General features: G+C 42.0%; 1 protein-coding gene across 2 annotated transcripts in view; it reads left to right on the top strand.

Moving 5' to 3' along the window:
* Window positions 1-1,813: 1,813 nt before the first annotated feature.
* MRAP2 (melanocortin 2 receptor accessory protein 2) overlaps window positions 1,814-15,403 on the top strand; it is a 55,642-nt gene continuing 42,052 nt past the window's right edge. Inside the window, exon 1 of one of the 2 annotated variants that reach the window (XM_025925750.2) lies at window positions 1,814-1,968. The gene's annotated coding sequence lies outside the window, so the exon portion shown is untranslated. The remainder of the gene's footprint in view (window positions 1,969-15,403) is intronic. The other variant, XM_086707342.1, reaches the window with a different exon arrangement.

A 15,403-nucleotide genomic window follows, 5' to 3' on the forward strand; every position in this document is an offset into this window, starting at 1 on the left:
ACTCGTGCTCTGTCTCTCAAAATAAATAAACTTTACATATATCTGTATCATCTATATCTATAGAGAGGGGGGGGTGGCTATGGAGGAATAAGAGGAGACTATTTTAGAGCCAAACTCCAGGTAGGAAGATGTTGCTGGCACTGGGGGAGAGGAGAAGGGAATGGGTGTAGCCGTGGGAGGGCAGAAATACTTAGCAGAGAAACAGGAGTTCGACCATCCTACTGACGGTGCTGTTCCCACCGGATGTGGCAGTTCTAGCCTCTGAAACTGATGTTCAGTGGCCTCTGCCACATAGTGCAATGTGCCCCTGTTCTCTGCCTCAGGAGCCATTGGCACTCTGCCCCAAAGCGGCCATCAGATTCTGATTCTGAGGCGGAGACTGGTTTGCCCCTTTGCCTCTCAGTGCCCCCAATTTTGCGGCTCTGCTTTCTGATGTCGTGCTGTGCAGGCTCCACTGCATGGGTGACAGATTGCGTCTGCATAAACAGGAGCACGAGCGATGCACAGAGTTAGGGAAGGACTCGAGAATCTCATCACAGATGGTCAGATTATGTCATTGAGAATTACACTGCCCGAGGATGAGGGTGAGGATTATACACACACACACAGCTGTAAAGATGTTTGCAAGATGTTTCATATGACACGTAATAATGGAACTAGCTTTTTCAAAAAAGTCAGTGACACGGGGAATCTTTTTCTGACACTGAGATGAAGTTAATCACACTGCCGCCAGCCTGCCTGCCTGCCTGCCTGCCTGCGTGCTGCTAATGTTGCATTTTCCCCACTGCCCTGTGGTTCTGGTTAAACCATGGTTCTGGGGTACCAGGCTTCCTGAGTTTGAAGGGAAGCTCTTCCATTTACCATAATCTGTGACCTCAGGCAATTCATTTAACCTCCCTAAACTACACTTTCCTCATTTGTAAAATGGTAATAATACTGCCTGATAGGGCACCTATGCATAGTAAAGGAAATGCCTCCCACAATAAAGAACATCTCAGTGAGAGGAACGCAGCAAGGGCTTTCTCCCAGATGCCAGCAGGATTTGCTCTTATCTCAGTTCTTTTTTTTTTTTTTTCAATATTTTAAAAATATAATTTATTGTCAAAATTGGCTAACATAAAGTGTGTACAGTGTGCTCTTGGTTTTTGGGGTAGATTCCCGTGGTCCATCTCTTACATACTCAAGAGCCACCTTCACTTGGGGCCACCTCCGACCACAGCCATCAACATTCTTTAAGCGCTCCCTGAGTTATTCTTTCTCGGTAGCATTTATTGCCATGGCGCATACTGCATATTTTATTTATGTTTATTGAGTGTCTCTTTACTAGATAGAAGACAAGCTCCAGGAGATAGTATCCACAGCACCCAGATCAGCGTCTGGCATGGAATAGGAATCCAGTAAAGATTTACGGGAAGGGAGGAGACAGCCACTTCTGCTAACTTGAAACTACTCTTTCTTGGTCCAGTCCTATCCTTTTGAGGCCCTGTTTGGGGGACATTTAGACTGTCCGTTGGCACCGGTACCTGGAAGCAAGAGAAGAAACTGAAATTGAGGTAATTCTAGCAGCTCGTGCTAGAGGAGCCCGGCCTTACTGAACTTGAATCCAACGCTGAGGATTTCTCACAAATCTCATTCATGCTGCCCTCTCCTTGCTCAGCTCATTAGTCAAAATCGGCCTGAGGGACCCACTGCAGAGCTGGGGAGGGTAAAGCGTTCTCGGATCCCTTTTCCCTTTCTTGGCGGAAAGCGCTTATCCAGACAGCGAGGGGCAGGGTTCGGCAAAGCTCGCCTCCTCTGGGCCTCGGCATCCCCGGGCCAGTTCGCCTGCAGGTCGGGAGCGCGCGTCCCCGCCGCACCGCGGCGCCAGGAGCGACTCGCCAAGCCCGGGGCCGCGGAAGGAGGTGGAGGCGGTGGCGAAGCTCACGCACCTCGGAGGAGCGGCGCCCGCGGGCCGGGGAGCGCCAGCCGGTAACCGCGGGCGGGACGGGGCGCCCGGGACCACGCAGAGCCGAGGCACTGGGTGCGGGAGGCTCGAGAGAAGGCAGGCAGTCGGGCTCCGTTGGGTTTGGGGGTGGACTTTAGTTGGGGGATGTTTGGGAGGATGGGAGTGGGAAGGGGAAAATTGAGGCTTTGGAGGTGCGCAGGAGAAGAGTGAGACCCCGTGGAGAGCACCCAAGTTTATAACCTTCCTCGCAGCCCGCTGATGTGAGCGTCCCGCCGGAGGCCGTCCGAAAAGGCTGGGAGCGGTGGCGCTCGGGGCTTGGGCTTCGGCTTGGGTGGGTTTCCTCCGCTCCACTGGGAAGGCCGTGGAACACCTTCCCCCGCCCGTGAGAAAACTTTCCACGCCCTGGTCTGCCTGCCACCTTTGTGCCCTACAGCTGAGAGCCCTTCTGGGCGCGGGGACCCTACGCATCCAGGGGAAGTGCGCTGTCCGCTGGCCCGGGGTGCACGCCCCCTGCGGTGGGCAGGGTTCTCGGAATCAACCCTGGCTTGACAGTTAATTCATTTCGTTTGCGCTAGGGAGCCTGCCCGCAGGTCATTTTACTGATTAGAGGGAAATGCCGGTTTCGTTTTTCTTCCTTTTCCATCCTTGCCGCATAATTAATTGAGGAAGACAAAAGATCGCCTCGTTAGAAAGTTGTTTTGAGGCTTTGTGGTTTCCTAAGCAGTTTAGAAGACTCGAGGAATCCCAGCTATTACTCTGGATTTAATCTCATGACATAAGGAAACATTTAATGGTGTCCTGAAAGCAAAGGGAGGTTGGGAGAAATTGCCAATGCTATTCCAGGGAAGAGAGGGGAACTTCCATCTATAAATCCTTATGAAAACCCCAAAGGTAAGTGATAGTATTTCCAGTTTGCACGTGAAAAATACTTAGGTTGAGATACAAGTTTTCCAACGGAATCCTCCAGTTAATAGTGGGAGTAGAGGCCTGGAAACTAGGACTGTGAGGCTAGTGTCCCTTAGGTACATCACAAGGGTTCCTTACTAAGAACACAGGTAGGAAAGTGGCCTGGGCCTGCCACCGGTAAGGTCCAGGATGGGAGAGGCCACCATGAATTGGAGTGTCCACATCAAGGGGTTATGCCCTGATCATCCAATGTTTATGGAAGATGACAGGATACCAGCAGGTGCAGGAGAAGGCAGAGTTGTTCCCAGTTTGTTTCTTTCTGGGAGCAAAGAAATAAGACCCCTTTAAGAGGTCTTGAAACCCAAGACTGGGCTGGATTGCTCAAGGCCAAAAAACAGGCATCCTAGAGCGGTGAAAGCATTCACCATCGCCCTAAAGCAGGCTTGAGAGAGGAGAACCCCAACCAGACTTTTCAAAAGAGAGAAACATTGAATCCTGGCAGTGTTCAGAACAAATTTTTAAAGGAGAAAGCTAAAGACCACCCAGGAAAGGATTTCCAAAGACAATTTATGTCAAACGATTTCTCTTTTCTAGAGACTTACCCGTTTGTAGATTGGGGCATGCCATACCCCGTTGTTTTTCAAATGTGGGTTATAACTCATATAGGGCAATGATATGAATGTAGTGAGTTGCACCAGCATTTTAAAAAAAGTTTATTTTATTTATTTTGAGAGAGAGGAAAAGAGACTAGGGGAGAGAGAGAGAGAGAGAGAGAGAGAGAGAGAGAGAGAGAGAGAGAGAGAGAGAGAATCCTAAGCAGGCTCTGCACTGTCAGCATGGAGCCTGATGCAGAGTCAGTCCCGTGAAATGTGAGATCATGACTTGAGCCAAAATCAAGAGTTGGATGCTTAACCAGCTGAGCCGCCCAGGTGCTCCATCATCAGCATTTTTTTTTTTTTTTAACGTGAAAGTAAATAGCAGGGGAGAGAAAACATCAAGTGCATTCTATGTGCAAGGGAGAGTATTGTTTTATCAAATGTGTGTGTATATTGTTCTGTGTTGTCCATCCTGCTGCCTCTGTAGGGGTGTCCATACCTATCCCTGGATGTCCCTCTTCATCCTTCTAGGCTACCCCCACTCTGCTCATGGTGGGGTTTCACTTTGCAAATTGTATCATCTGCACATTCTGGAAAATGTAGCCTTCCTCTTCCCCATTTCTCTAGGCCTGATATTTTGCCAATCAGAATTCCTCTATAAATTCCTTATTTTTAACCTTTTATTTATTTTTTTAGAGTTTTTATTTAAATTCCAGATAGTTAACATACAGTGTAATACTAGTTTCAGGTGTAAAGTATAATGATTCCACACTTCCATACAACACCCCGTGCTCATCACAAGTGCCCTCCTTAATCCCCATCACCTATTTCACCTATTCCCCCCACCTGCCTCCCCTCTGGTAACCATCAGTTCTCTATAGTTAAGAGTTTGTTTCTTGATTTGCCTCTCTCTCTCTCTTTTCCCCCCTTTGCTCATTTGTTTTGTTTCTCAAATTCTACACATGAGTGAAATTATATGGTATTTGTCTTTCCCTGATTGACTTATTTTGCTTGGCACAATTCTCTCTAGCTCTATCCATGTCATTGCAAATGGCAAGATTTCATTCTTCTTTTATGGCCGAGTAATATTCCATTGCTGATATATACCACATCTTCTTTATCCATTCATCCATTCATCAGTCGATGGACACTTGGGCTCTATAATTTGGCTATTGTATATAATGCTGCTATAAACATTAGGGTGCATGTATCCCTTTGAGTTAATGTTTTTGTGTTCATTGGGCAAACACCTAGTAGTGAAATTACTAGATTGTAGGGTAGTTCTATTTTTAACTTTTTGAGGAAACTCCATACTGTTTTCCAGAATGGCTGCACCAGTTTGCATACCCACCAATAGTACAAGAGGGCTCCCCTATCCCCACATCCTGGCAAAGCCTGTTTTGTTTTTTTTGTGTTGTTGATTTTAGTCATTCTGATAGGTGTGGGGTGATATCTCATTGAAGTTTTGATTTGCATTTCCCTGGTGATCAGTGATGTTGAGCATCTTTTCATGTGTCTGTTGGCCATCTGTGTCTTCTTTGGAAAAATGTCTATTCATGTCATCTGCCCATTTTTAAATTGTATTATTTGTTTTTTGGGTGTTGAGTTTTATAAGTTCTTCATAAACTTTGGATACTAATTCTTTATTGGATATGTCATTTGCAAACATCTTCTCCCATTCTGTAGGTTGCCTTTTACTTTTGTTGATTGTTTCTTTTGCTGTGCAGAAGCTTTTTATTTTGACATAGCTCAATAGTTTATTTTTGCTTTTGTTTACCTTCCCTCAGGAGACTTATCTAGAAAAAGTTGCTACAGCTGATGTCAGAGAAATGACTGCCTGTTATTTCTTCAATGATTTTTATGGTTTCAGGTCTCACATTTAGTCTTTCATCCAGTTTGAGTTTATTTTTGTATATGGTGAAGGAGAATGGTCCAGTTTCATTCTTTTGCATGTGGCTGTCCAGTTTTCCCAACACCATTTGTTGAAGAGACTGTCTTTTTTCCATTGGATATTCTTCTCTGCTTTGTTGAAGATTAATTGATCATGTAATTGTGGGTTCATTTCTGGGTTTTCTGTTCTATTGATCTGTGTGTCTATTTTTGTGTCAGTATCATCTGTTTTGATTACTACAGCTTTGTAATATAATTTGAAGTATAGAACTATGATGCCTCCAGCTTTGTATTTCTTTTTCAAGATTGCTTTGGCTATTCGAGGTCTTTTGTGGTTCCATACAATTTTAGGATTTTTATTCTAGTTCTGTGAAAAATGCTGTTGGTATTTTGATAGGGATTGCATTAAATGTATAGATTATTTGGGGTAGTATAAGCATTTTAATAATATTGGTTCTTCCAATCCATGAGCATGGAATGTCTTTTCACTTATTTCGTCATCTTCAATTTATTTCATCAGTGTTTTATAATTTTCAGAGTATGGTCTTTCACCTCTTTGGTTAGGTTTATTCCTAGGTATCTTATTGGTTTTCGTGCAGTTGTAAGTGGGATGGTTTTCTTAATTTCTTTCTCTGCTACTTAATTATTAGTGTATAAAAATGCAACAGATTTCTGTACATTGATTTTGTATCCTGCAACTTTATTAAATTCATTAATCAGTTCTAGCAGTTTTTGGTGGAGTCTTTCAGGTTTTCTTTATATAGTATCATGTCATCTGCAAATAGTGAAAATTTTACTTCTTCCATGCTGATTTAGATGACTTTTATTTATTTTTGTTGTATGATTGTTGTGGTTAGGACTTCCAGTACTATATTGAACAAAAGTGGAGAAAATGGACATCCTTGTCTTGTTCCTGATCATAGAAGAAAAGTTCTCACTTTTCCTCCATTTAAGATGATATTAGCTATATATGGCCTTTACTATGTTGAAGTATGCTCCCTCTAAATCTACTGTGTTGAGAGTTTTTATCACAAATGGATGTTGTTCTTTGTCAAGTGCTTTTCTGCATCTATTGAAATAACCATAGGGTTCTTATCCTTTCTTATATTAATGTGATGTATCTCATTGATTGATTTGCAAATATGAACCACACTTGCAACCCAGGAATAAATCCAAGTTGATTATGGTGGATTATTTTTTTAATGTACTGTTGGATTTGGTTTGCTACTATTTTGTTGAGGATTTTTGCATTTGTGTTCATCAGAAATATTGATTGGCCTATAGTTCTCTTTGTTTGTGCTTTCTTTCTCAGGTTTTGGCATCAGGGTAATGTTGACTTCATAAAATGATTTTGGAGGTTTTCCTTCCTTTTCTATTTTATGGAATAGTTTGAGAAGAATAAGTATTTATTTATTTATTTATTTAAACTTGTTTTACTTTTTATTTTTTTTTTAATTTACATCCAAATTAGTTAGCATATAGTACAAAAATGATTTCAGGAGTAGATTCCTTAGTGCCCCTTACCCATTTAGCCCATCCCCCCTCCCACAATCCCTCCCATAACCCTCAGTTTGTTCTCCATATTTATGAGTCTCTTCTGTTTTGTCCCCCTCCCTGTTTTTATATTGTTTTTGTTTCCCTTCCCTTATGTTCATCTGTTTTGTCTCTTAAAGTCCTCATGTCAGTGAAGTCATATGTTATTTGTCTTTCTCTGACTAATTTCACTTAGCATAATACCCTCCAGTTCCATCCACGTAGTTGCACATGGCAGATTTCATTCTTTTTGATTGCTGAGTAATACTGTATTGTATATTGAATATTGTATATTGTATATTGTATATTGAATATATTGAATTGAATGTTGTTGGACATTCAGGCTCTTTCCATACTTTGGCTATTGTTGATAGTGCTGCTATAAACATGGGGGTGCATGTGTCCCTTTGAAACAGCACACCTGTATCCCTCGGATAAATACCTAGTAGTGCAATTGCCAGGTTGTAGGGTAGTTTTATTTTTAGTTTTTTGAGGAACCTCCATACTGTTTCCCAGAGTGGCTGCACCAGCTTGCATTCCCAGAGAATAATAAGTATTAACTCTTCTTTAAATGTTGGATAGAATTCACCTGTAAAGCCATCTGGTCCTGGACTGTTGTTTTGGGAGTTTTTTGATTACTGATTTGATTTCTTTGCTAGGTATCAGTCTGTTCAAATTTTCTATTTCTTCCTGTTTCAGTTTTGGTAGTTATATGCTTTTAGGAAATTGTCCATTTCCTCTAGGTTGTCCAATTTGTTGGCATATAGTTTTCATAGTATTCTCCTATAATTGTTTGTATTTCTGTGGTGTTGGATATTATTTCTTCTCTCTAATTTGTGATTTTATTTATCTGAGTTCTTTTCACTTTTTCTAGGTAAGTCTGGATAGAGGTTTATCAATTTTGTTGATTTTTTTCAAAGAACCAGTTTCTGGTTTAATTGATTTGTTCTAATGTTCTATTGTTTTTGTTTTTGTTTTGTCTCTATATCATTTATTTCTGCTCTAATCTTTATTATTTCCTTCCTTCAGCTGGCTTTAGGCTTCATTTGTTGTTCATTTTCTAGCTCCTGTAGGTGTAAGGTTAGGTTTTTACTTGAGATTTTTCTTGCTCATAAGGTAGGCCTGTATTGCTATATACTTCCCTCTTAGGACCACTTTTGCTGAAGCCCAAATATTTTGGACCATTATGTTCATTTTCATTTGTTTCCATATATCTTTTTATTTCTTCTTTTATTTCCTGGTTGACTCATTCATTGTTTAGTAGAATGCTATATAACCTCCATGTCTTTCTGGTCTTTCTAGATTTTTTTCTGTGGTTGACTTCTAGTTTCATAGTGTTGTGGTCAGAACAGGTACATGATATGACTTGGATCTTCTTGTATTTGTTGAGACTGATTTTGTGGCCCAATATGCTATGTCTTCTGGAGAATGTTTATTTTTGACCTTTTAATGTTTTCAGTATGGCAGTGACTTAGCAAGCTGCTTCCTAGTGCCCTAGTGCCCACTTTTGGGCACAATATCCTTTACTTCTCACAGCTAGGTGGATGTTGCTATTTACATTTTACAAATGGGGCTTCCCAAAGCTAGAGACATACAAATAATTTAGTCATTGGTCCCTGCTCCTCATTACAGATGGCCCAAAGAGTGTCCTGCCTTTGCAGAAGCATTTTGCAAAGTCTCATACTATCCCTAAGGATAAAATAAGGGAATAGAGGATGTACAACAAGGCTCTCTCCCTGTCCCTGCACCTCCTTGGTATTATTTATCAGGAGAAAGACAGAGAGGAGACATTTATCAGAGATGTGGCAAGTACAAATCTGGCAGGATACTCCATGAGACACATTTTATATCTGGACAAGAGATAATAATACTAGAAGGCTGAAGGCCTAGTCTTGCATTTAGGTTCACAGTCAATTTAAAAAGTAAAAGATGGAGTGATCCCAGTGAGAAGCAATTCATAATTCACGTAAAAGAAAAAAAAACCCAAGGATTTCAGTGGCTCACCAAGCCCTGAAAGGACCATAATGTGAAGTAGCTACTCAGTCGCAAACTTGGGTTGCAATGACAATGACAGGTGTTTTTTTTTTTTTAAACAGACATTTGTGTGGAGCTTATTATGTGCCAGGCATAATTATGAGTGTTTCACAATTTTATCTCAATCCCTGTAACAACTTCATGAAGTAGGGAATATAATTATCACCATTCTCCGGTAACAGATGAGAAGGCTGAAGCACAGAAAGATTAAATAATTTGTTTAAGATTACATAGCCAGTAAACAATAGAGCTGGGATTAGAACCTGGGCCCTTAACTACTACCATCTACCTCAAACCTGTGATGACTGGATCATGGGAGCCTAGGCTCCCTCCACACAGCATCCCCTTCTGGTGGCCCCTTAATGGAGGACAGAAACTAACTTTGCAGCATCCAGAGCAAAGTGACCTAGGTGATGAGGATCTGAAGACTAGGCCATGTGAGGAACAATAAGTATGTAGCCTGGCAGAGAGGAGCCTTGGCCAGTTATGAGACCAGTCCTCAGATATCTGGAGAAGAGGAAGTAGGTTTGTTCCCAGTATCAGATCAAGCCAATTTTAGGTGATTTTCTGTCAGGACTGAGAGAGTATTCCCCCCCAGTGAGAGAGTATTGACTTCCATGTCTCTGCCCCTTTCAATGCTCAAATTCCTCAACTTTACTAGATACATACAAGTAAATAAACTTTAAAAATAATTGGAAATTATAGTCTATGCATTTGTATGTATAGGTATGTAAGTAGGGTACTGAAGTAAAGTTTTGACTGAGCCACACATTCAAATTATGTGAAATTCCAAAAGACAGTGCTAGACCACCAAGTAGAAATTTTAGTGTATATATTTGAGAACTTTTGCATAACATACCCCACTGGCTGCTTCAAGAATATGAGGATTATGAGGGGTTCCTGGGTGGCGCAGTCGGTTAAGCGTCCGACTTCAGCCAGGTCACGATCTCGCGGTCCGTGAGTTCGAGCCCCGCGTCAGGCTGTGGGCTGACGGCTCAGACCCTGGAGCCTGTTTCCGATTCTGTGTCTCCCTCTCTCTCTCTGCCCCTCCCCCGTTCATGCTCTGTCTCTCTCTGTCCCAAAAATAAATAAAAAACGTTGAAAAAAAAATTTTAAAAAGAATATGAGGATTATGAGAGGAGGCTTTATTAAAGAGATTTATTCAGAAAGATCATTTCCTTCATCCCAAATCCAGCAAGGGGGACTTTTGAAGAAACACTAGTTGAACTGTACAGGTGTTTCTTGCATTTGGGGCTCATGTGGTGGCCTGGGCAGTAGGATCACCTGCCTTCACAGAGTTTGTTAGGGCAAAAGATATCATAGACCTTCCTGTGGGACCAAGTGGGACCATGTAGGAAAGAGGGCTGACCTGGAGCCACTCTAAATTCAGCCCAGGAGTGAGGGCACCCCAGCAGCTAGAGTTTCCAGAAATCCAGAGACTAAGGAAGAGTGAGCAGTCAGCTGAAGGAGAGTGAGTATCATTAAAGTACCCATAAACAGAGGGGCCATATAGTCCCGGCCCCTACTTTGATTTTGGCGGGGTGATAAACTGACCAGCAGTTGCACATAAAGTGGAGAATAAGAAAAGAGATCAACATTCCCCCAATCCCTGCAGAGACTAGCGGGCAGCAGGACCTAGCTGGCATAGGGAAGGAGATTTAATGTTATAACCAGGTTGTGGTTTCTTTTATTTCCAGACTGCAAACTTGAATTCTTTTGGGACTTTGAAGTGGTTGCTTGAGCAGAAAGGTCTACCCAAGGATCTACTCAAGTGTTCATCTGAAGACAGGGAGGATGAATCCACTGAATGCATTTTAAGGGGCAACAGAAGAGAAAAATAAAATTGACGTTTGATCAGGTCCCACAGCTGCACCAGCTCAGAGTATGGATTATATATGCTTAGGTCGAAACAGTAAAGAGTAACGGTCTATTCGCTTGATGTTACATGTACTCCAGACTTGGAGGTAGGAGCGTTTAGAAAAGGAAAGAAAATATTTACTTGCCCAGAGTGCAGGGGTGTTAGGCTTCAGAAGATTGACTCATCAAATAAAAATACAATGAATACTTGAAAGAAAATACCCCATAAGATTTTCAGAGTTCTCAAGTGTCCATTAGTCTTTTGTTCATGGTTGAAAGCAACTTTCGCACATGATTACTGTATTCCCCAAAGTTATGACTTATCTTCAGACACCCCATAACAAACAATCAGGAGAAAAAAATGGTTTCCCTTAGGGAGCCCAGGCTTATGGGACATGTTCAAGGTTTTGTTATCTGGGGGACCAACTTTCAGACAGGATGGTCATGTTATTTTTAGCTTATGTCAGGGTGCAAAGTGATTTTTCTTCTTGACTAGAAAATAAGAACTGCTTAGTCCTATTAGAAAGAGGGGCAAGTATGCATTTTTGCTTCTCCTTCCTTGCAAACATGATTCTTCAATCCATTATGGTGTTGCTGAGATGTGAAGTAAAAAACCAGAAGTTGAGCATCTTTTTATGAAATACTAAAATTATGGATTTTAGTTAAAGTCTGAGTTGAATTGTTGCTTGTGCCTCTGTTACCAAGATCTATGCGATTTTCACCTGACTGGAGAACATTAGTAAATTTTGTAACCCTTCAAGTGAAAATAATTTATAAGCTTCAAATAATCACTCTCCTCAAAGGTGCCTTTGTTTTCTTCATGTCCTTGGTAACAGCAAAAACAACAATTAAAGGCAGAGGTGGGGCAGGCTGAGGGGGCTGCTTCCTACAGGTCAGCTTTACAGTTGCCTAGTTGATCAAGAAAGAAAAATTAGAGATAAGTGAGGATATGTGGGTGTAAACAGCACCTGTATTTCTATGAATATTTGTGTAGATACCCCCTCCCCCAATATAATTCTCTTGTGTGGAAGAAAAAAGAAAAAAACAAAGCAACAGGTGAATCTGAAGATCGGGATGCTCTATCATGTAAACCGACATATATTCCAACCAGCGCTCCTCTGAAGTCTCCATTAAATTACCTTAGTAGGAGAGGATAGTTAACCCATGTTTCTGGGAGTCTGAAGCATAGGCCAAGGCCACCAGAAGCAAATATGTATTTCTCTTGAACATTCTTTTGATATTTGCAGTTTATAACATGTCTGTACTTATTTAATTTGAAAATATAACCTTCTAAGTCTTTTAAATGCATTCTTTTGAATGCATTTTAAGGGGCACTGGAAGAGAAAAATAGGATTGACATTTGATCAGGCCCCACAGCTGCACCAGCTCAGAGTATGGATTATATATGCTTAGGTTGAAACAGTAAAGAGTAACAGTCTGTTTGCTTGATGTTACTTACATGTACTCCAGACTTGGATGTAGGAACATTGAACCGGGAGGATGAGCCAGGTATGTCCTGAGACTTGGGGGGTTGATATCCCCAGTCCTCGGCAGGCAGAGCAAGGAACTGGCATTTCTGACTCTTGCTGTGCAAGGCTCTGTCTGGCTGTCTTCTGGCCAGTCCTTCCTTGCAGTTGAGAAGGCCCGGGGGAGCCTGGAGCCTGGCTGGCCTTGCTCTGCCAGACTCTGTCTGCTTGTAATTAGGGACTGTACTAGGTTGGCAGTGGGTACGGTAGGTGGAAAAACTAGAAAAGACAAAGACATACACCTTAGTTTAAGAATCCCAGACAAAGGAGGATATGATGATCATGAGAAAGTGTAGCCTTCCTATGGTTCGGTCTGGAGCTCTTAAATAAACCACTGCTTTGGTTTAAATTTCCTTTTCTGTGGAACAGAGATTGGAATACCTGGTCCTTCTCCTTTTGGCTTATTTGTCAAAAGAATGATTCAGCTCAGGGCTGTAAAGAACAGTGTGTGCTGTTTGGAGACAGATAGCATGAGCAGTAAATACAAAGTAGGCTCGTTTGCCAGATCGTCCTCAAAGTGATTTAAGATATGGCCAGTCTCATTCTCCTTAGCCCTATTATGACGAATGTTTCACAAACTCCACTAATTAAAATGGAAAGGGTGGTTGTTTTCCTAGTATTGTTAAAATGGTAATTCACCTGGCCATGATGTTTTATAATAACAGCTCTATAAATCAGCATGAGAGTTCAGGGAGAGGCGAAGTCTGATCCTGAGGGAATCTGACTTATATACTCATTATTAAAGTGAGAGAGTCAGGTAATCCACATGACAGGATTTGAATGAAGGGAGACAATCCTCATGGGCTTGGGCAGGACTCTGGTCGGGGGGAAGTGGTGACTGAGCATTATTCTCAAAGGTTGGCAGGAATCCAGAGTAGGGGGTAGATGGCAGTCCAGGCTGGCAGGTGGAATAGAGTAGGCAAAGCTCAGAGGACTGTCTTTGAACCCTCCCCCACCTGGCCCCTTGCTGTAATGAGCCTCTCTTTCATCATAATCCCATTCACGTATTGTCTGCCTGTGTCATCAGGCTTTTGCATTGCACCTTAATGTCTCTGTGTGTGCATTTGAAGGGGTGATATTTAACAGAGGAGAGTTTGGTTTCAAATAGAAGTCTGAATTCTTTCAGGGCATAGGCCTTGACTTTTGAAACCCCACAAAATCTTTCATAGTGGAACTCATAGTGTTTAAAATATCCTCGTTGGGCTGAATGGACCCATACTCATTTTAACATGTTCTTCTTGAAGGACACGTTGATGAGAACATCACAAATTGTTGAAGATGGCATATAGTGGGGTAGGTTAATGACATTTCAAAAAGGGTTTTCTTTCCAGAAATTTTTTGTTGTTTAGTTACAGTAAAAGTGGTTGGTTTAGTAAGTCAATTTTCACGGACTTTCTAGGACAGTTTATTATTTATTTATTTTTCATTTTTATTTATGTTTTTTAATGTTTATTTATTTTTGAGAGACAGCATGAGAGCAGGGGAGGGGTAGAGAAAGAGGTAAAGAGAGGATCTGAAGCAGACTCCAAGCTGTCAGTGCAGAGCCCAGTGTGGAGTTCAAACCCACGAACCATGAGATCATGACCTGAGTTGAAGTCAGACGCTTAACTGACTCAGCCACCCAGGCGCCCCTATGACAGTTTAAATAATCAAAACTGTATTAGTTTGCTAGGGCTCTCATAACAAAATATCAAAGATTGAGTGGCTAAAACAATAGAAATTTATTTCCTCACAGTTCTGGAGACTTGAAGTCCAAGATCAAGGTGTCATCAGGGGCTGGTTTCCTCTGAGGGCTGAGGGAAGGATGTGTTCCAGGCCTCTCTCTCTCTGGTTTGTAGGTGGCCATCCTCTCGCTGTCCCTATGTGCACAAGTGGCCCTGGCATCCCTCCCTGTGTCCTTATTACTTTTTGTAAGAACACCAGATTGGATTAGGGCTCACCCTAAAGGCCTCATTTTAACTTCGTTCCTTTTGTAAAGGCCCTGTCTTCAAATGTAGCCACATTCTAAGGTTTGGGGGTGGTTAGGGCTACAACATACAAATTTTAGGGGGACACAGTTCAGCCTGTGACAGTACTATATCCATACTGCACTGTATACACACACACACACACACACACACGTGTACACACACACAATTTTTACAAATAGACACACATCATTGAGTTCGTGATACAAATGGAAAACACTTGATATTTTATTCAGTTACAGAATCATAGATTCTGTAGAAGAAAATCTCACCACATCCCTCCGAGTCCTTTCCTTTGCTTTCAGAGAGGATGGATGTCTAAGCCATTTCGGGCAGCTTTCATGCGAATGCAATGGACCGAGGCAGTGTAATACAGACCCACGTAAAAGTATCTGCCTCCTGTGAACATGTTGATGTCACTGTCAGCTTTCCTTTCTTGCAGAGGACTGCCTTTACTGTGAGATTATCTCTTTGTCGCTTGGAAGGTGCTTAAAATGACTTTTTGCTTATGGGATGATAATTATTACTAATAGTCGTTTTCAAAAAATGTCCTTATTTGGCAAAATAAAAATATTGGCAGTCCTGTCTTGCAGATCCATAAATTCTAGCTGGTCTCCAGAAAACATTCCCCAGAGACTGGAGCCCGTTTTAGAAGATTATGGTGTTTCCTCTTTGTGACTTTAAATGCAATCCACAAGAAGGCTCTGGAAGCTTGGGAATAGTAACTTGTAATGGACTTCTGCTGAAATGAGGTTGGCTAATGACAGGGACAACAGAAGGTGAAGCTGGTCAAAAGGAGAGCTTGTGAAGCAACCAGTGTGTCTCCAGGACTGGTGGAGGTAAGGGGACCGGAGCCAGGGCTGCACCAGTATTTTCCCCCCCGCTGCCCACAGCTCTCTCTGGTATGCAGGAGGAAGATTCCTCACATCCTGGATAGAATATTCCTTTTACATGGAAAGGACTCACCACAAGGGCTCTGGAAAAGAACAAAGCTGAATCCTTGAAAGCTGGCCATAGCAGAAGGACCCACACCGGGAGGGATGCCTGGATGTCCCCCAGGGTGGTCTTTTGCTTCAGGAGCTCTCAATCATGCTTTCCCCAAGGACATTGGTTGGGAAGTGCTGATTTTTATTATTTTCTTATTAGAAA

The sequence above is a fragment of the Puma concolor genome, chromosome B2 (assembly GCF_028749965.1).
Source record: "Puma concolor isolate L17-30 chromosome B2, mPumCon1.1.hap2, whole genome shotgun sequence".
Lineage (NCBI taxonomy): Eukaryota > Metazoa > Chordata > Mammalia > Carnivora > Felidae > Puma > Puma concolor.